Source organism: Lissotriton helveticus, chromosome 3_1 (assembly GCF_964261635.1).
Source record: "Lissotriton helveticus chromosome 3_1, aLisHel1.1, whole genome shotgun sequence".
NCBI classification, from domain to species: domain Eukaryota; kingdom Metazoa; phylum Chordata; class Amphibia; order Caudata; family Salamandridae; genus Lissotriton; species Lissotriton helveticus.
This window is the reverse complement of record NC_136061.1, coordinates 989,165,250-989,186,771: the sequence shown is the minus strand read 5'-3', so window position 1 is coordinate 989,186,771 and position 21,522 is coordinate 989,165,250.

The following is a 21,522-nucleotide window of genomic DNA, read 5'->3' as shown; positions in this document are numbered from 1 at the left end:
AATATCATTGTGTGCTGAGGACATACTATTATATGAAACGAATCCCCGATCCTCAATAAATTGCTAACTCCATATATTTCAGTTGTTCTGCAGTTATTCTGACTATTGGATAAATTGGGATAGGTTTCTTGTGTTTGTATTGGCTAGAGACACGCCAATCCTGCCAGCCTGTGGAAGAGCCCTCTTGGTCAGACACAAGTTTAAGTATCTAGGCTTAATGGTTGCCATCCTGGTCTGAAATCACTGGTAGACCACTAAAGTGGACCATCTCACGTGTTTATTGGGATAACAACATGCACTAAAAAGACTAAATATATGATGGGATTTAAAGACGGATAACGATGACATGGAAATTCACTTCACACCACCTTTCCTGGTAAAGAAGTCTGGATGCATTACCGCACCATATAGGCTGCCGCAGAGATCACAGCGTGGTGGTCCCTACATGCACAGGGTACTGAAGGTCACCTAAAATTGTGTAGAACACATACCTGGGCGCACTTATGGCAAAATCAAAGAGGTCACCCAAAACTTGTATCTCTCTCTCTGGACAGCCGAACATCTGTGGCAAGACGGGGTGGGCGGATTGAGTGCAGTGCAGAGCTTTAAGAGGGATGGAAACCTGGGGGTCTCTCAATGGGGCAAGGCCTGTGTAGTTAAGGGTGTGGCTTCAAAACAAGTAATCTAAAAACCTGTGCGTAGCATAGTGTGACGCACGACTGGTATTTTGCTGCTTCTGTCATTGCATCCAGTTATATAATACAGCAAGTAACATTACACCTACAACAAGTCAGGTCTATTGACTTTGTCAATGGTTCTTAGTTGCATTAGATAAATAAGAAACAGCTATGGCTTCGTTGTAAATAATATGGAAAATGCTTCCGTTCTGAAATGAGACAGTAGAATAACTATAAGGAGTCTCTTTTAAGTTACATCTCTTTTACATCAAAGGCAGTGAATGGTGGTACTGTTGCAGAGTTAAAAAAAACATTTCACACTGAGGGTGAGGGCTAAAAAGGAGAGCTCGATAGGGACCCATCTCAGTACCTGCTTTTTAGAACTGCCGGTGCTGAGCACAGGCAGGACCCGGCCCACTTAAAGCACAGGTGCAGTGGGAGCAGAGTGTATAAACTAACTTTCGAGGTAATGCTAATGAAGACCCTGTAGTTCACAGAGAGTACAGGTAGATTACACCTCCAAAATAACCCCCCCCCCACGCCTCAAGTGCAGGCTGGGAGTAATGTAGGAGGCCCTAAAGGGACGGACCTGAACAATGTAAGATAGATGTCTGTCAAATTCCACAAAGTTTCATATAACAGTGTGGTCAGTGTAGTCTCATATGGCCCTGTTTATGGTGATGTAGTGAGTCATGATTTCATCAGTACATACCGTGGTAGGGGATGTTATATGCCTGTATTCTATAAATGATGCCTACTTTCTCCTATGTCAATATGCTGTCAAATACAATAAAGTTCCATTTGAAAAAAAATAGCTTCTCCCTCACTGCAGAAAATGTTATCATAACTCTTTTTTGTGACCAGCTCTTCATAAGGGCGTTTAGGTGAAATGCCAAAAATGCAACTGTCAACTAAGAAAAAACCCCATCAGGGTCTCTGTGGTTTTTGGGAACAAAGACCCATTGTAGTGTGCACTACTTTCCCACTGAACTGCAAACGAACAGGCTAGAGCACCCGATACCCATTACAACCATGCAAACTTTTGTTCTTTCCCTCAGAAAAGCTTCATTTTGCCCGCTGTCTTTAATTTATTGCCAGGGGCGGTTCCTCCATTTGAGCGCAGCAGCGTTACCACACAAGCACCAGAGCTGAATAATAAAGTGGTAAGAAGTCTAGTCATTACCATTCTATTTTTCAGCAACCACCCTGAACTAAGTGTCAGGACGTGCCATTGCTGCCGAGTGGCAGCAGCAGGGAACTGTGCATTTTGAAGTGCGCGTATCTTGGGGCGGCCAGCCAGACATATGCATTTTAAAGTTCTCTAACCTAGCTGTTTTAGACAGTTGGGTTAGAGAAAGTGAGAGAGCCTGCTCTATCCAATCCTGGTGCTGCTCTCATGCTGTGAGAGCAGCTCAAGAATTGGATAGTGCCCGTTACCTGTTTCCGGAGCTTTCAGAAGACACCCCAGGGAGAAGGACGTCGGCCAGAAAGTTAGGTCAGTCTATTTTATTTTTGGTGTGCCCCCTGCCCACTACCCACTTTGCAATCCAGCTGCCACTGTACAGGAAGCATACTTACTGACAGTACCATCTAGTGCAGTTCAATTTTAATTTTGAAAATCAGTGTTTTGTACCTATCGATGAAACTCTGCAAGTTTCAACATAGAGTCTTCTTAGGAATCTGAAAGATTTGATATATACCTATTAATGACTAATGATTTATGCATTTCCAATCTTTTTAATGTTGTTATGGGAAAAGAGCTGTCAGTCAAGCCAACAACATCGATCTAGTATTTCTAGCCCTGGCAGAAGGCTATTTAAATAAAGTTTTTAAAAAACGTACACTTGGGAAAGACTGTGGAGAGAAGTCTGCCGGGGTCTGGGTTACAGGTGCTGCATGATCTGGGCAGCAGTCCAATATATGGTGGAGAAGTGTGGCTCACTGGTTAGAGGCGGCAGACCCGTAAGCAGAGAACGGCCCGGGACCAGGGTTCGATTCCCGACGCGGCAGGGTCATGGACCAGGGTCAGCGGACTCGATAATTCTCGCCTTGGTACCTACTCTAGTCAGAAACCACACTCGGCAACTCTGGGCATCAGCTTGCCTCATCTTCACAACGGCCCCCCCAGACCGCCGGGGATGCTTGGTCGCACCTTAGAGATACCCATCAGGGACCATCTCTCAGGGTGAGCCAGGACGGGTTCCCCAGCGGTCGAAGCGTGGAGATACTCCTCCGGGAGTCGATTCCTAGCGCTATATAAACCCACAATTAAATATGTCAACATTTTACCAGCGGTGGCTCCTCCGCTATGGCAGAGGAACGTCACCCCTCCTTCCCACCACTGAGAGTCAGCTGAGGGAAACAGGAATAATAAGAAAAACAGGACCATCATGAGCACCATCAAATCATTGCACTACTTGTTGTAGTTCCGTGGCTGTGTGATATAAAAAGAGATCTGGTAGCCCGCGGTCTCCGTCTCTCCAAGGATGTTTCATTGTGTATAGTTTTACTCGGCTTTGTCTACCCACCCGTACCAGTGCACCTAGTAGCTTATCCAATTGTGCAATTTGGAGGGTGGAACTGGAGACATTGTGTTCTTTAGCACATACAGGTTGCCTGGCAAGAACACCATTTTAGCCACTGAGATTCTTCCCAGAACTCAACTAATGAAGCCAGTCCCCCAACATCCTGCCCACGTTAAGATTGTAGTGGGACTTGGGGCACCACATAAGCCAAAATTCTGATATAGTGAAAAGTGTCTGGCTTCCACTGCAGGCCCAATCACCTCAGGAGTGCTACATCTGTGTGTGCCAGTCAGGCGAGCGGAGATTGTTTAGAATGGGCTCTTTTTGCATATAGCACCGACACAGTGCGAGTCTGCTCAATACGTCCAGCAGTAACAGGACTGACACTTCCAGATCATGCAAATACATCAGGCTGTCAACTGAATATATGGACATCACATGGGGTACCAGCCAGACGGACTCCTCATGGGTCGAGTCTAGGTCTCAACATGAAGGTTAATAGCTCCACCACCAGTGTGAAGAGCACAGGGGATAGGGGACATCCCTACCTCGTCCTCCGTCCCAGCTCCCACCGGTCAACATGATGCCACCCGTATCCAACCCTCGCCACAGGCTATGTGTATAGTAGTTGTGCCCATCGAATGATGTTGGGGCAGAATCTCATATGGCTCAAAATGGCCCATGTATATAGTGCCACTCAACCATGTCAAATGCCCTCTCTATGTCAAGAGTTTAAAAAGTCACACTTTGTCTGCCTGAACCTCCACTAAGCTAATTAGCCTAAGTCTTAGCAGCGGAACTCTGGCAGTGCTTCTGCTAAATTTGGTTTCAAAACTGTTCCCAGAGCAGGAACAAATGGCTTAGGTATATTGGCAGGAAGACCTGGCTGTGAGGTATGTGATTCCTATCAGCTCAGAAAACAGCAGGGAGATCAGGTGGGGCGGGTTCAGGAATTTCATTAACTTGATGGGGATCAGGGTAGGTCCTGCCCATTCATAGTTAAGGTTAATAGGAGATCTGAGGAGAATAAGCCTTTGTTCTCTGGCTACCTTGGCACCAGCCCAGTGGGAAAGGGAGCTGCCCTGAGAACTACTTTGTTGTAGTTCATGAGGAGAGGACTGTTCATTTCCCTAAAAGAAACCCCTGGCTAGCACACCAACCGCCTCCAAGGGTAAAAAAGGTGCCACCATCTTAAATTTGCCTCAGAATTGTGCACTGTGGGATAGTTTACAGTAAGGCAAACAGGATGTGCTGAAAAAGTGGGAAGGGCTGCCCTTGGGAACTTTATTCTCGTTGGTTAGGAAGTATCCAGGGTCACCCTACTCATTGGCTAGTTAAACCTACAGCTCACCCACAGCTCATCAGACTACTCTCTGGATTTGTACATAAACAGAAGAAGGCTGGACTTGCTGTTTGAAACCTGTGTGGAGACCTGATGGACTGGACCTGCTCCCACATGTACCCAGGAACATGAAGTGGACCCCAGGTGTCAGTTGGCTGACCTCCTGTGTCGCTCCCGGCACACAAGCTGCAACAAGCATTTTTCCTGGAGTCACCATTTGACCAGTAACAAGTGAGGCTGAACTGGACCTTGGTGGGGGCCTCTCTTGGAGTTAGACCTGGCCCCTCAGTGCTGTCCCTGAGTTTCTGAGATCCTTAGAATTAAGTCTGGGCGGTGAACTCAGGTCGCTGAGTTTTCCGCACTCTGTATTACGTGGAGCTCGCGGCGTTCCGAAAAACACAGGTTTTTTCCACGCTTGCGTTCGTCAACATCAAGTTGGTGAGCGTGAGCGAGAAAAATCTACCTCCTGGCGAGATTTTTCCTCGTTCGTGATTGTCAACATCAAATTTCCGAGCACAAATGTGGGAAATCAACCTCCTGGCGAGATTTCTCAACGCGGGCGGTCAGATTTCTCATTTTGAGAGGTCACGCATGATCGTGACCGCTCGCATTGAGAAACTGTCCATTTGCGTTGAGAAAGCTGCCACTCGAGTACAAATCTACTGGAGTGGCAGAAAGGAAACAGCGCCCACTTGCCCTGTGCATGGTGCCATTTGCTATGATTCCACGGTGCGGACAAGCATCTGGCACTGAAAATCAATGCGAAACAGCATTTATCTAAAGCACTCTGCCACTTGCAGAGCTCCGCGTAGCGCGGTGGAGTTTTTTATGCACTTCGCGGAGGTCCGCCTAGGCTTACTTAGAAGTGACTAAGAAGAGCTGGTCCTCTGTGACACAAAGTGGGACCTGGTGGCAAAGGCATTCAACTTCAAGAAGATTTTGGCAGATACAGCCATTAGTCTTGCCCCAGTGGGTGAATTTGAGCTCCATAACCCCATAAAAAAGACTAAGGGCCTAAATTAGCATTTGGCAGATGGGCTACTGTCTGTCAGGATGGTAAAAAACATTACCTCAACCATCTCAACGGTATTATGCCCACCAAATTAAGAGAAGATCTCTGACCTAGCGGTCATCCCTGTACATTTAAGAAAACTACCACTATGGTGGTTCTTTTCAATGTACTAAAAGTTTGGTGGATGACTGTCAGTTGTTTTGACTGGCATTCACCAAACTTCTGACTTTTTTTCTTTTTTAGGAACAAACTCCCAAATAGGGGTCACTATTGTTTTTATCCTGTCGATCACTGCCAGGTTTTTGCTAGTGGTGATGGACAGGAAAAAAAAGGTTGGACAATGTAATGTCCTTCCCTCGATAGCCCCTATTCTGCTGGGCCACTGGGGGAAGTACTCAATGGACAGAATCAACAGGTCTCCATTGACAAAATTCTTAAGAGCTGCCAATCTCTATATGAGACAGAAGCACCGCCAGACTAGCCGTAGCCGGTACCTCACGTTTCCCCAATGGGCCACAAGTGTGGGGGCCGATTTTGGGCCCTTGGGTGCTGTTTTTGTTACTAGGGCTGGCAATATCGGCCCTGGACAGAAGGGCTTTGGATTTGGTGGGTAAGGTACTCAGTTGCATTTGCGCTACGTCCGAAGGTAGAAATGTTGACACAAAAGGAGCAAAAAGTATCCACCCAATGAAAAGACTTTGGCAGTTGCAAAGTTTGAATGTTTCTGCTCTGTGCTTTTCCTGGCAGAACCAATGGCTTCAGCACCACCTTGTCCAACGGCTATGCAATTTCAAGAGGACTTTGCTAGATACAGCCTGCAGCCTTGTCTCTGCCCGGCTGGAAGCTTTTAATTTCCATTCAGAGACTAAGTCAGGAGGTAAAATCTTTGACCGATGACCCTCTTTGTGTATTCAACTCATGCTCCATCATGGCAAGCCTGAAATCTCATGTAAGTCTCATTCATCCGCGAAAAGTAACTTCTGATTGGCGTTTTACTTTTTCCTTGTGCTTTCTGCCTTAATTCTTCAAAAATTCATATTTCCTACTCCCCATAAAGGATTTTTGTTGTTTTCGTGTCATTTTCCTAATTTACTTTTCCCCTATTTTTTTAATTGAGTGTGGGATATCTACTGTATTGTGTTTTGACTTATTAAATGTTTTGTTGCTGCTAAATACTTTACTAATTTTCCTTAGTTAAACCTGTCTGCTCTTTGCCATAGCTACCAACGGATTGAGACCAGGTTTAAAATATTGAAATTATGTTTTACCCTGGTATGTTGGTATCCTTATTCCTTGTGGTGGGCTCACATCCGCCCCAATTAATAACCCTATTTCTTATATTGGTGATCAGCAGTCAGTTGTTTTTAGCAGTGCAAGCTAGTTCTAAATGTCAAAATTAAAAAATCCCTATACAAAATTGACATCAAAAATTCATTTTTGATTTTTTAATTGGAATAAGGTCTTTTGTTAAGTCATGTTTTGTTTCTTTTATTCCAAATACACTTCTTATTCCAATTTTGGTACTTTATCTTTTTGGGAACATGGTGGTCGATCAGTCTACTATGGAGAGCCTTGGCAAGAAGAGAGGGCTGAAGTTGAGCAGGCAGTAAAGGAGGTAGAATTTCCACGCGTCCCTCAGCGCTAAGGGAAAAGGAGGTAGAATTTCCACGCGTCCCTCAGGGCTAAGGGAAAAGGTCCCTTAGCTATGGATTTCCCAAGAGGAGAATGAGGAAGCCCACGTTCAGGGGAAAGCAGTGGACGACCTGTTTCAAGGAGGACTCTCTAGTGCACCGTCCAGGGCTGGGAGTGATGTGAACTCCCATAGTCTGAGCCCTTCCGAGCTGGCAGTCCACAAGATGGAATAGAGAAACAAGTAGTCAGAGAGGGAGCTTCAGGCAGGCCAGGCTGGTTGATATCGTCCTCATGGAGAAGAAGCTAGCACTGGAGGAAAATATGCTAGCCTTGGAGAAAAGGAAGGCCCAATAGGGACTTGTGCAGTCCAATTAAGATGGTGGCTGCAGAGGTGGGGTGCTCAAATGGGGGGCACACCCCTCACTTGCTTAAAGATTTAGAGTCTTGCTATTAGGTTGGGGTTGACATTGATAAATGGTTCACTTTTTTTTTTTTTTTTTTGCGGAGTTTTATATAGCGCGAACTTGACCCGAACTGAATCAGGTATCAGAGCGCTTTACATAGCACCAGTTATGTTACATGAGGACACACATTCATTTTTGTTAGGCACGTGGAGATTAAGTGATTTTCCCAGAATCACAGGATGTTTGGCGTCGTTACCAAGACTCGAACCCAGATCCCCAGGTCCGAGGTCGAGCGCCTTAGCCGTTAGGCCAACTCCTCTATACATTTAAAAGGTAAAAGAACCGTGCCAGCAAAGTAGTCCCTTGTGGGCGTGTCTGCGTTGTGCTGTGGGCGTGGGCTGGGGGCGTGGCTAACGCTGGGGGCGTGTGGTACAGCCATCACATCGTGGGCTGTGGGCGTGTGCTGGGGGTGTGACAAACGCTGGTGGCGTGACAAACGCTGGTGGCGTGACAAACGCTGGGGGCGTGTGTCCGCCCTTCATGCCATGAGAGTCGTAATTTACATGCCCAATGTATCGTGATACTTGTAGTATAACACCATCTCTGATCACTCCTCTCTCTCATACTATGCTCTCCCCTCCCTCCGCCTCTATACCCCTTCCTTCTCTTTCTCACCCTCGCTTCACTTGCATCTCTCTCCTCCCTTCTTTATCTGTATACATTTTAATGTATATGTCCATGCTTCTCTGACGCACTAAACTTGTTTGAACTCACTATCACAATGTAACGCTTTCTTGCTTGTTTTTTTACTCCACCTCAGTGTTTGTTCTCACCTTCCTTGTAAAGTGCTCTGACACTCTCGGGTCCAGCAGCGCTATATAAAACCTTTGAAATAAATAAATAAATAAATAAATAAATAGTGGAGAATATTCCAAAGTTTGGCACAGCACCACTTGCACGATAAGTCCAATCAAATCATATCACTTAGAGTCCTTATTGAAGCGCTGAATCTTGGTGTATATTCAAATGCTTTTATTTCCCTTAAGTTTATGTACCACAGCCAGCTGACGCGTTTCGTTCTGTACAACAGAACTTCTTCAGAGCGTTCTTATTTCCTTCATGTTATGTCGGTATCCTGTTGTCATATAACTAGATATTTCTTCCAAAATGTTAGACGAGACGTAAGTACATTCTTATTCAAAGTGACTAGGTATCAATTTTACCCACACAATTCGGGCAGACTTGAGTAATTTATAGCATCCTCAAAGTCAGTCTTTCAAAAATTCCAAAGTATAGGATATGATAATCCAAATCCAAATGTTTCTCAAGAAAAGTCATTTTCAATCTTTCGGAATTTCGGCGTTTGGGCAGATATGACCCAGGGACCCCCAGTATGCAAGGGGAATTAGTCCCCCCTCTGCAAACGCGCCAGTGGCCTGTGTTGCAGAGAGGTGCAAAAAGAGGCATAGCCTCATTACACCTCTGTGCAATGCAGCCCCCTGGCGCATACTGGAGGTTCCAGGTGGGCTAGTTGGCCCCCAGGGACCCCCAGTATGCATTCTCATGACAAGTCCTTTAGGATATGCAGGGTAGACAAAGACTACTGGAGAGCACTGCTGTGGGGATTAATGCATTCACCAAGGAGAAACATAATTCTAAATCTAGTGGATGAGGTAGAAGACTCATACATCGCGTGAGCAATGGGCTAGTGCATATCGTTGGTTTCACTCCTGAAGAGTACTATAAGAATTTCCAAGCTACACACAAAGAATCCCAACAATCTTGGTGTGACTTTGTAGACACAAATGAAAACCACAGGAAGGCTAGTGAAGGGCAGTGAAGTGAATACTTATGATGGACATTGCATTTGTTTATGAAGAAAACATATCTTGAGTAATTGTTCCTCAGAGTTTCACCAGGATCTAGCATAGTCCCAGCTGACTGGCCACAGATATATTGTTAAGGTAGTAGATGTGTGGGTGCCCTGGGGTATCTAAGAAGCCTCAGTGGGGTGATCCCAAGAAAGGAGGATCTAGTCCTGAACATGAAAGGAGAAAGTAGGGAGTGTAAAACCACCACTAAGCAGATGTACAGTGGGTATAATGGGAAAAAAACGTTATTCCCTTAAAGGATGGGGTGTGCTTCAATGTCATCAGCCCAGTCACAACAAGGAATACATTTCCTCATAGAAGAAGCCCCCTCTACCAGTGGGCAGTCCCAAGGGATTGTGAGTGTAGGAATTGGTATTGAAGTTGCTCAAGGGTTGTACTATGCAACATGAGTCGCAACGGATGGGGTGGATGTGGAAGTCATGGCTGCCTTACCTCCCAAAATGGCAGCTGCAAACAGGACCTTAGTAGAAGCTGTGAGGGATACAGGACCCATCATGACCACAGTGATTTAAACGCTGGTGCCTGCGAAGCAGATCATCCCAGAATTCCTTCTTTGAGTAGTCAAAGCAAACAATGAAGTGAACTTTCATCAATTGGATATGGTCACCTTGGAGTGGGGTGTAATTACTGTTCCAAAGAAGGCATCTGTAAGCCCTGCCATACCAGTGGAGTGTCCGTTGTGCAACGACCTGGAAACATCTGCATGGGAGGAGGTGGAGTAAAGGAACCCATGAAGAAATGTTAAGTCTGCCTAACTGGGTGTGTGTGGCCACAAGAGCTCAGGAGGTCAATCAGGAAAGTCAGGGAACTATTCATCAAAAGGGGAGCTCGAAAAGTAGTTTATGCATGAGTGAGACCTGTTCATGCTAGAAAAGAATATATAGTCTCTATCAGGGACATTGGAGATCGACATGGTCAAGAGGTGGAGCAGCTTGCCAGTGGATTGTGGCTCTATCTAATGATGGGTCTAATGCAACTTTAAAGTTTCTCCTATTATGTGGTGCCCCCAATGTGGGACTTAGTTTTTGTCAGACTTTGCCCCGGAGCATGTCAGAGAAAGGCAGAAAATGGATGAGAAGGAGTAAAAGTAAGATAAGGAAACCAGGGATGAAAAAGAATGCAGAGGAATTAAATAATGGTAAAAGAAGTGCAAGGTGGAGAAAGAAATTCGCATGAGGTGGAGTCAAGATGAAGCAGCCTTGGTAACCAAGCAACCTGGCATTGGGTCGTGCCCCTGGCAGGCACCTAAGAAATGTTTTGGGCCCTTTCACTTACTTACTTATTTTTTAGCTATTTATTTGTTTATTTATTTATACAAATGAACCACTGCATATCAGCTCCCTGTGTACATAGCCCCAGAGTGACCCAAGTCACGTGGGTTCCCTTCAAGCTGTCCAGATTTGTAATCCAAATGCTCTGTTCATGCGGGAAATTGTAGGCATGTACTGAAAAGAGGAAATCGAATTCTCATGTAGCCGAACTGGCTGACTTAAACTATATAGATAAGAGTTTATTTGGAAAATATGGCGAGTCGTGATCCTTCCAGTCCTGGTCAGATATTATTTTAAAAAAGTTTGAAGACCTGATACTTTTAATACACGATTAATTATATTTCTCATGATGCATGTAGCTCATCTTTATTGTAAAAATATGTGCGACAAGTACCCAGTGACCATCCTTTCTTCATTTCTTAAAACGTGTTCAACGTTCATATTGATTGTCCATCGAGTGTTTGGGTCATAGGAGGGAAACCTAATGGCAAGTAAAGTGCCTCAAAAACACTTAACACGAAGCCATAATGTGTACCACTAGGTGTCTCACTTTTCAAATGTATCCTAGATATGGCTGCTGAAATGTAAGAGCCCTAAAGGGTTTTGGATTCACTACCCACTAGGTTCTGAGAAGGACACCGTTATCACAGGTATTTACGGCCAAAAGCTTCCTTATTATATATAATCCATACATAAAAGCTTACAGCTGACATACAGAAGTTTAAAATAAGAATTTAGTCAATCTATAAAATACAGTTTAACTCCTTATTAAAACATAACAGTCAAAGCTTGCTTATTATATCATGAGATTGAAAATATAGCTACACTCCTTTTATTGTCTGTAATGGGACCCTTAAAGCGTTTGAGGCCAAACCAAGTGTAAAACTGATCAAACTTTAAAAATCGCAAAAAGTCATAATATACACATGCACCAAAACACCTGAAACTTCTAACTTGTACAGGGGTCATGCATTTAAGTGCTGTTTAACCTACACATAAGTAGCAATGCTTAATTTGTGCTAGGTACTTGCCACTGGCAGGGCTTTAAGAGGGATGACAATAGAGTGGGGGTGGGTCTCTAAAAGGGGCATGGCCTATGACATTAAAGGAGCGGCTTAAAACACGTAAACAACATTTCTATGATTCCCAGAGTGTGCTACCCGACCAGTATTTTGGTTTCTCTCTGAGCTTTCTATTATTGCAGCCAGATATATAACACAACACCTTACATACACCTAAAACCAGCCAGGACTATTGGCTTTGTCAATGATTGTCAACTCTTTAAGATAAATAAGTAACAACAATGATTTTATCGTAAATAATTAATATTGAAAATGTTTAAATTCTGAAATTGTGAGAGTGTGAATTAAATATTTCCGAGGTATATGGAAGGAGCAGTGGTCTGCAGACTGTCTCATTCTCTCCTGTTACGCTCACACTATGTTAGGCATGTAAACCAATATTTCTCTCCACATCTCCTCCATCTGCATATCTTACAGCTCATCTCTTTCCTCTTCAGCAGTATTTTCACACTTTCCCCAGTGCCATCCCTCCATCTCTTTAAGTTGACCACCCCCAAACACAAAAACACACCCACTGACTTCATTTTCTTTTAGTTTTCGCATTGCCAATATTTTGACAATTGTGTACCTCCTTCAAATACATTTGCACAGAATCACAATTGCAACTGAAATACTGCCACTGCTGTGTGCGCTCTGCAGAGAGGCCAAGGATTGAATGACCATTCATTCTGAACACCATTTTAACTCACTAACAGGCTTGTGATATACTCACACTGCCTTCACATTCAACTCCAAAGTTCACATTCATGGCCCACTAAACACCTGGAGGTGACTCAGCTCAAAGTATGCGCTATACAGGAGTCCTAAGCTACATGAACAGTAATACATAAACAAAACATCCTGGAAATAGCTAACACCCGTAGGGAATGCAAGATTAAGTAAGCTGAGGGCCTGAGTCACAAAGTTAAACTTGCAGTTTTATGTACATGTACTTTTTTTTGTATTCACAAACTGTGAGTTAATAGTAGGTTTATGACTGCGGAGACTCCGCAGACAGGGCGGAGAACTCTGCACGTATAAATGTAGACCTCTCTTATTTCCACAGCCATAAAGTTACTATTAAAAAACTTATTTGCGAATACCAAAAAAGAGTAAACTTACACAAAAGTTTAACTTTACTTTTGCGATTCCGGCCCTGAAAATAAAAGCAGGAACTAAGGGCTGGATGTACGAAATATTTGTATTTGCAAATGGCCCAATTTGGAAAATCGGGCCATTTGCAAATGCAAAAGTTCCTTTTCTGATGTACTAAGCTCAAATGGCAATTCGGTAACTTGTTCCCAAATCACAATTTGGGTTTGTGAATTGGTATTTAGAAGGGGGCATGTTTAGGGTATCCCTTCCAAATACGGATTCGCATTGGTATTTATGATTGTTTTACGACTGAAGTGCGGTCGCAAAGCATTCGCACTTTACCACCAACTCAAAGTTGGTGGTAACCCATGTGCAAATGGGAAGGGGTCCCTAAGCAAACCCTTCCCCTTTGAGAATCGTAGATAATGTATACGTTTTTTTTTAAATGCATCCTGTTTTTCTTTAAGGAAAAGGGTCTGCATTAAAAAAAATTGCTTTATTTTAAAGCATTCACAAACATGGTGGTCTGCTGGTCTCAGCAGGCCACCATCCCTGTGATGGCAGTGAATCGTAGGTGGTCACAAACAGTGACCTACCTCCTTAATTTTCATGAGTTAGGTCTATTTGCGATCCACTACGAATTGCGATTTTAGGAATAGGGGCTAAATAACCCCTTTGTACATTAGTGATAGTGATTACCAAATAGTTATTCACCAAAAATTGCAATTTGGTAATCGCTATTGCTATTCTTTATACATCTAGCTGGGCTAGTGCTTAATTTGACAGTCTGCCACGTTGTGTCGCTTTTTTTTTGTTTCGAGATGAACACAACAACTGTTGTTTATTAATTGAATATACATTAAAAATGACTAATACCTGCCACCCAAGGCATTCATACATTTCTGGCGGCCTGGAATAGTCTGAAGCACTGCACTTGTAGGAAGGAGATATTAGTAGGTGCGTTTGCACTGTCACCAGTTACGCTGGCCAGGACAATAGGTGGTGCAAGTTACAGTTGCCTTTTGATGAGGGCCCTGGCACTTATCTTTTTACAAATCAAGCACTGTCAAGCCCCAAATCTCTGACATGGATAACCCTAACTTTTTTGCATTCATTTTTCTGTTTTTTATTTCTAGTAACGCTAACTTTTTTGCATTGATTTTTCAGTGTTCATTTCCAGTAAAATAAAGAGCATCATATATATAAGGCCCCATGGGGACTCTTTTCAATGTTTGTTTTTATTTACTACTGGTCTGAGACCCGGAAGGACCCCCACCGCTTTATGTCCTGGGCACTTGTACTCATATTTGGGTAATGGGACGTTTTTTCCATCACACGACTTTGTCTCAGAGGCAGAGAAGTAAGGGAGAATGATAAGAATATAGTGACACAGGTCGCAAGCAGGGATGATAAAGAACCTACAACGAGTCAGATAAAGAGTCAGGGAGTGTAGAATGTTGGAAGAATGAAGCATGAGATGGAATAAAGACTAGGCAGCCCTGTATTTTGTATGCACCAACCCAGGCTTGTAAGATACATTTAGGGCCCCATACAAAATATATATAATTTTTTAAATAAGCACTTTACAGTAGGTTGGGGATAAGCACAAAGGAATGGGGATCAATTAATCAATCAATCAATCAGGGGCTTTTAAAGCACGCTACTCACCCTTGAGGGTCTCAAGGCCCGGGGGTGCAGGTCCAGGTCAGCAGAAAAGCCAGGTCTTGAGGATCTTTCTGAAGATGTATAGGGTAGGGGAGTGTCTGATGTTGACTGGGAGCTCTTACCAGGCCTTGGCCGCAACGTAGTAGTAGGCTCTTCCACCTGCTCTGGTTCTGGGGATGCGCGGGGTATCTGCAAGGGTGTGGTCGGCGGTGCAGAGGTTTCTTTTGGGTATGTGTAAAGAGACTCTTTCGTTGAGGTATTTGGGTCCGATGTTGTGAAAGGATTTGTAGGCATGGGTGACAAGCTTGAAGGTTACTCTCTTCTCGTCATGGAGTCAGTGGAGGTCTTGCATGTGCTGGGACATGTGCTCATGTCGTGGGGTGCCGAGGATGAGTCTGGCTGCGGTGTTCTGGATGGTCTGGAGTTTGTGTAGCAGGACTTTGTTGATTCCAGCGTAGTGGGCGTTACCAAAGTCCATTCTGCTGGTTATGAGTGCGTGGGTGACGGTCTTTCTGGCTCTGGCGGGGATCCACTTGAAGGTCTTGCGGAGGATTCAGATGGAGTTGAAGCAGGTGGAGGCGACGGCGTTGATTTGGCGAGTCATGGTGAAGGAGGAGTCTAGAATGATGCCGAGGTTTTGGGCGTGGTCCGTCGGGTGGGTTTCCGAAGGCAGAGGGCCACCAGGTGTTGTCCCAAGTGGTGGGGGAGGGTCCGAGGATGACGACCTCTGTCTTCTCCAAGTTGAGCTTTAGGCAGCTGTTGCTGATCCAAGCTGCAACATCTTTAATTTCTTCCTGGAAGCTGAGTCTGGTGTCTTCGGGGGTCTTAGTGAGGGAGAGGATGAGCTGGGTGCAGTCGGCGTAGGATGCTATACTGAACCCATGCTGGCTGACGATGATGTTGAGGGGGATCACGTAGATGTTGAAGAGCGTGGGGCTGAGTGATGTTCCTTGGAGTACTCCGCACTTGATCTCTGTGGGTTCATAGAGGAAGGGTGGGAGTCTGACCCTGTGGGTTCTGCCTGCGAGAAAGGAGCGGATCCAGTTGAGGGCGGTTCCCTGTATGCCGGCGTCGTGGAGTCTGGCTGCAAGAGTGCAGTGGGAGACGGTGTCGAAGGTTGCGGAGAACTCTTGCAGGATGAGGGCCACCGTGTGGCCCTGGTCGAGTAGCAGGCGGATGTCATCGGTGGCGGCAATGATGGTGGTCTCGGGGCTGGGGTTACTGAGGGAATCCGGAATTGGATGAGTCGGGGACGGCGTTCTCTTCGATGAAGGTGGTCAGCTTGTGTTGGTGAATTTCTCAGTTACTTTGGCTGCAAAGGGAAGGAGAGAGATGGGATTGTAGTTTTTCAGGTCTGTCGGGTCAGCCAAGGGTTAATTGAGGAAGGGCTTGACCTCTGCCTGCTACTAGTTGTCAGGGAAAATGCCGGATACAAGGAATGTAATCTTGAGAAAAGGAGAGGTTCTCAGGACCTGTCAAGAACATGCTATTGTTTTGAAAATCCAGCTCAAGAACTTTTTGAAAGGTAAATGTTTTGGAAATGTTTGGATTGCACCTTAATGGACTTGGCATACTTTGGGAAAAAAGCGAAGAGACTTTCACCAATCAATTTCAAATTTACCTCATGTCTAGCACAGAGACACTTGTGATTGGATCTGTCTAGCACTTCATACCACACTGCAAAGTGGGAATGCACATTATCAGGTACGTAGCACGCTGCACTGTGTGGAAGTGCTTGGTTGAAAATATGTTATACTTGCAATAAGGCAAGGGGAACGAGTGACCAGAGTGCTGCTCTTATCCTGTCGGGAGTCGCAGCGTTTAACAGTGTGATGGGGAAAGATGGAGAAAGAGGAGTGAAAAATAAAGCAACAAATCATAACATTAGGGTAGATCCTCCTGAGGGGCAACTTGGGCCATAATTAAAAATGGAATCAAAGACCTAACAAAGAGATTTGTGGGGTATCAGAATGGTCAGATCTTAGCACCCTCACACACCCTGTAAGGTGTCATGCTTCATCATAGGGCGCTCCTTGTCAAGCTGGTGCTTCAATGCTTGACGGGCCTCGGGGCTCTTTAACGGGGACCTTTTGATCCGATCGGGATAGAGGTACCCCTTAGGTTTAGGTAGAGGTCCGCGACTCAGCTGCAGCAAGAAGTGGTCCTTGCGGAAGAGTTTCCATAGACCTGCCCTCCTCTGCCAGCATTATTCTGAGAGGAGTGTGAGTGTACGACCTCATTAAATAATTCGCCTCTCCCCCTCTTTGATTTTTCAAGAAACAAAAGCAGTCATAGCTTCCATTAGTTACTGTTGTGTATCTCTGCATGGCCCAGGTTTTTCTGTGACTGCCACATATTCAAACCCGTGTGCTATTCCGAATGCAGCAATTTGAGACATCCATGCTATAAAATGCCTAGTTTATAGGGGAGAGAGAGACGGCAGAAATACGCCTGGTTGGTTTTTATTACATTTATCCATTGTCCAAGTGGTTGCTGCAATGAAGAATTTATCATTGTTGGTGAGAGACAAGTGCAGGATCCTCCATGGATAGACTATGTTAAAGTCTTCTAGGGTGCTGTCATTGTATGGCAGATCCCTTCATTCAGTCTGTGTATGGCCTTATTTGGAATTGTGAGGCTTTTTATGAGGGTTGATGGGTGTATCCGAAGGGTTCTCTTTTGCATACTGCCTTGTATGATTGTTCTACATGTCCAGAACCTGGGTTAAAGCTATTCTGGGTACGGGCAGCCAGGACAGAATGTTGTATCAGAAGCCAAGAGAGTACGAGAGTCCTCAGTGTCCTGGACTAACTTTGACATTTTGGCACACCAGTGTGTGGGTGTTCTGATTTGACCTCAAATGTTGTTCATTTTAGTGAAGCTAAGGGTGCTAGCATGTTCTGGTTCCTTATCTTGGGAAAAGCCAGGTTTTTACTGCCTTCCTGAACTTCTGATGGGGTTGTAAATTGTATTGCTTGTCTGGTAAGAGGTTCAAAAGTTGTTCTGCCTGTACTGAGAATGCAGGTCCACCAATGGTCTTTTTCTTAAAGGAATGAGAAACTGCTAGTTTTGTGCACAAAGACCTGTTCTTTGAGTATCATTAAACAATAGATTTCAGGAACAATGGGTTTTCCTAAAGAATGGTTTTGTGGAACATGTTAAGTTCTTTAAAAGCTGAACATCTTCATAATATTAACAGTGAGCACATATGTGTTCCCTTGGATGTGGGCACAATTACTATCTCGCTGCAGTGTTTTCGATCCTGGGAACTTTTCGTTGTAAGAAACTTGGGGTACTAGGAACAGGTAATTTGTGTAATCTAATTGAGATTTTATGAGTGTGCGAATGACTTCTTGTTTCTGGGGGTAACCAGGTGGGGAAAGATGTGTTGCATTGCCTGTATAGTGTAGAATGTTTTTGTGACTTCATTTACATGTGAAATAGGTGGACTTCATGGTTATTCTAAGATTTCATACCTCCCTTGATGTCACTGGTAGAGTCTCCAGTTCTTTGGGCCTGAAAGTTGCAGATTTGCAGTTTTTTTGTCGTCCCAAAATCATGATCTCAATTTTAGCAGGGTTGAAGATAATAAGCCAACATCCACATATCAATGGGGGGAAGACACACATCAAGTCTAGATGTGTCCACATCATAAGGGCTTCCCAGTTTTAAGATAGTACATTTGTCACTTTTTGTGTGTGTATATATACATGTGTGTATATATATATATATCATAACAAATAGAAAAGGAGAGTCCTCTATATTGTTTTGTTTCCCACCCAAATTCAGGCAATTCAATGTTAACAAATATACCAATGATGAACAAAAAATGAGATTCAGTTGTCAGGAGTCTTAAGAATGCGTCCAGTATCCAACTTTTATTGATTTTTCAATACATGACATTTTCCAATCAGCCCAGGCAACACGTTTCGTTCTCTATGGACTTCCTTAGGGTTGTGCTTTCCAAACTTGTGTGACCTTTAAATAGCTAGAAGTATGCCCTCCTGTTTCAGTGTCTTCAGGGGTAATAAATCCCTTTTTGGGTGGTACCCCCTAAATCATGTTCCTCCTTTGTGCGTCAGGGCTCGATTGTCGTAGAAAAACTTATTATATATATATATATATATATATTCACTGAAAAAAACAAATGTTACAGGGACGTTATTGATGGGAAAATACTGGCACCCTCCCAGGAGCAAATGAATGAAACTCACCAGACACAGCAGGTTTGCTCAGAAACAGAGTGAAATTTATGTATTGGCACCAAATGCATGCATCATTGCTAATTAGCAGGGAATAAGTCAGATCTGACACCTTAGGGGCTCTCAGACTGCTTCTTCCAAGAGTGACAAGTTTCTAGGTGTTATATACAGTTTGAAATGCCATGTCAGCGAACCTAGAATAAGGCACCAAGCCAAATATGGCTAACATGGATGTGCACTGTCTGCACTATGCAAATTATACACAGCCATGTATGGGCAGACCAGAAAGGCTGGCTAGGCACTGTGTAAGCAACTTGCACAACCAGATTAAAAAATATAATATAGTCAGGACAAGCAAGGTGACCTCTAAGGGGGTACAGAATAGCTTGTTGAAGCTTGTCCAGTCAAGGTCAGATAGGAAGCCCTATTGAGCTTCAGGCCTCATGTTAATGTGATCTGTCTAAGCATGATATCTTTTGAAGTGCATACACGTGTATTTGTATGGATATTCATATATATTTTGCAACATTCCTCCCTTTTAGATAGATCTATCCAACATTGGTGTAAAACTAAAATATATATATGTATATATGAAGGAAACATTAGTTACATATCTTTGGATGGCATTACACAGTGTTTGCATAATTGTCACATTGATACATCCTGACGAGATCATTATTATATCAGCAGGCTGTTGTGATACCAGCAGCATATTAGTAATTTGGTGTCCAGCGAATATTGTTTGCTGAATGCAATGCATAGTGCTACAGTGTCACTTTAGTCGCTCAGTTCCCGTGCACTTTCTGCAAGTGTCAGTAATTTAAAGGCACGCAGTGAGCGGTCATCTGCTTCTCCTCCTGGTCAGCAATTGTCTTGTTCAGGTGCAGTTTCACAGACCTGCCCTGCGTTGTCCTGTTCAGTCTATTTTTCTGCAGGTGCAGACCATCACCTTTCTTTGAGACTGCGTTGTGTACTTCACTCAACAGCATCAGTTGATGTTGCATCCCTCTGACACTTTATGGTGGGACCCCATGGATCGTAGAAATGGTCTGGTCTGTCCTCTTCTTGACTGCTGTGTTGTGCAGGTCCTCTGGTGACAGATGGTCAGCACTTTCTGGTACCGTCCTCTCAGGCGTTGGAGCGCTGCCTTGCATCTTCTCCCCTCAATCCATTCATGGCGTTGGTTCACATGTCTGTGGTCCAGTCCACCTAGAACTAAAAGAAACAGCTTTTATTTTTCTCGCAATGACCATGCATCCATAATCGCTTTAGAAGTCTTTGCCACATTGCAGGCAGTACTAAAGTCAGAGCATCAGGCCATTTCAGTTGCCTTTACTAATAATTTTTATTTTTTATTTTTTTATTTTGGAGCTGATTTACTCCTCCTGGCCTCAAGTTGGAGAGTGGTATGGGATATGCATGTTATACTTTATTCCCAAAAACAACCTCTTTAGCATAAATGTAGTCACTAAGTGATCTTCTATCAGTATTTATGCCCTGGTGGGTCCTAACCTTGAAGAGATGGCTTTACTGAAGTACTGCGCCCCAGTTGCTGCCTCATTCTTCCCTGTTGGACACACCTCCATTCATTTTGAAAACGTATCCACCCACACCAGCAAATATTTAAATCCATTCACTGGAAAGCAACAAGCATCTGTGCATTCATCATCCCTTGTACAATATCAAATGGTCCCTGCTCCAGTCTTGTAAGGGAAAGGAACATACTGCGTGAGGACACAGGCATCTCATCCTGGTAGGCCCATACTCTCTTCATTATCCGGCTAACATCCATCATCAATCCTCCCTCTATTTTCATCTGGTGTTGCAGACCATTGTACTTCCTTTACATTAGCTTGCAACAATTGTCTCTGAATGAGCTGTATTTTTGGAATGCTTTATTCATTAGTCCCATCTGCACTGGCTGTAATATGCTTTCATTTAATGCTGTGATCGCGATGGCATCACCCTTGGCTAACTTAGTATTAGCTTCTGTGTAGGCTTCACATTTTATTACCACTATCCTGTTGTATAATAGTATTGTTTTTAACAAGATCCTTACTAAAGGACCATTTCCGCGCCCTGCTTCTGTTATGAATCCGTGATACCTCCACAGCTGGCCACAAATAAGAACTGCAACGCATAATGTGAGTTAGTGTAAATGTTAACAGTTTTTCCCTTGATTAGTATTCATGCTTTTGTTACAGCATACAGCTTATCTTACTGGGTAGATGTTTCAAGTTTCAGAGCTGCACTTTAGCTATTGCTATAGCATACCCTGCTCTGTAATCAGTGTCTATCAGTCTGCTGGAGGAACCATCAGTGTACCACCCGTAGTCTGTCTTTACTAAGAGCGTCTAATCTTGGCGGGATGCCGTTTTCTACAATCTCAACACCAACTTAGTTAGGGTCTCATCTGGTTCTAAGAGAATGGATCTCATCAGAATAACCTATTGCAGGTAATACTTTTTGCCAAATTAACAGATGGCCATCTTAATATGACATTACAATTAGAGAGCATGGTGCCATTGTAACAACAGCAACCATACCAAATGTGGCACCTAGACAATACAGGTATAGTCCAACACAATGAGAGCCTTCCTCTCCACCATCACAGCTGCTGATCCCCTAATCATTGCAGAAAGCAAAGTCACATAAAAGTGTCCCACATGCCTTTCTTTTCCAGCTGTATCAGCACACTATTGGCAGCACCACTTCATTTGCAATGTTATTTTGCTCTGAAACAG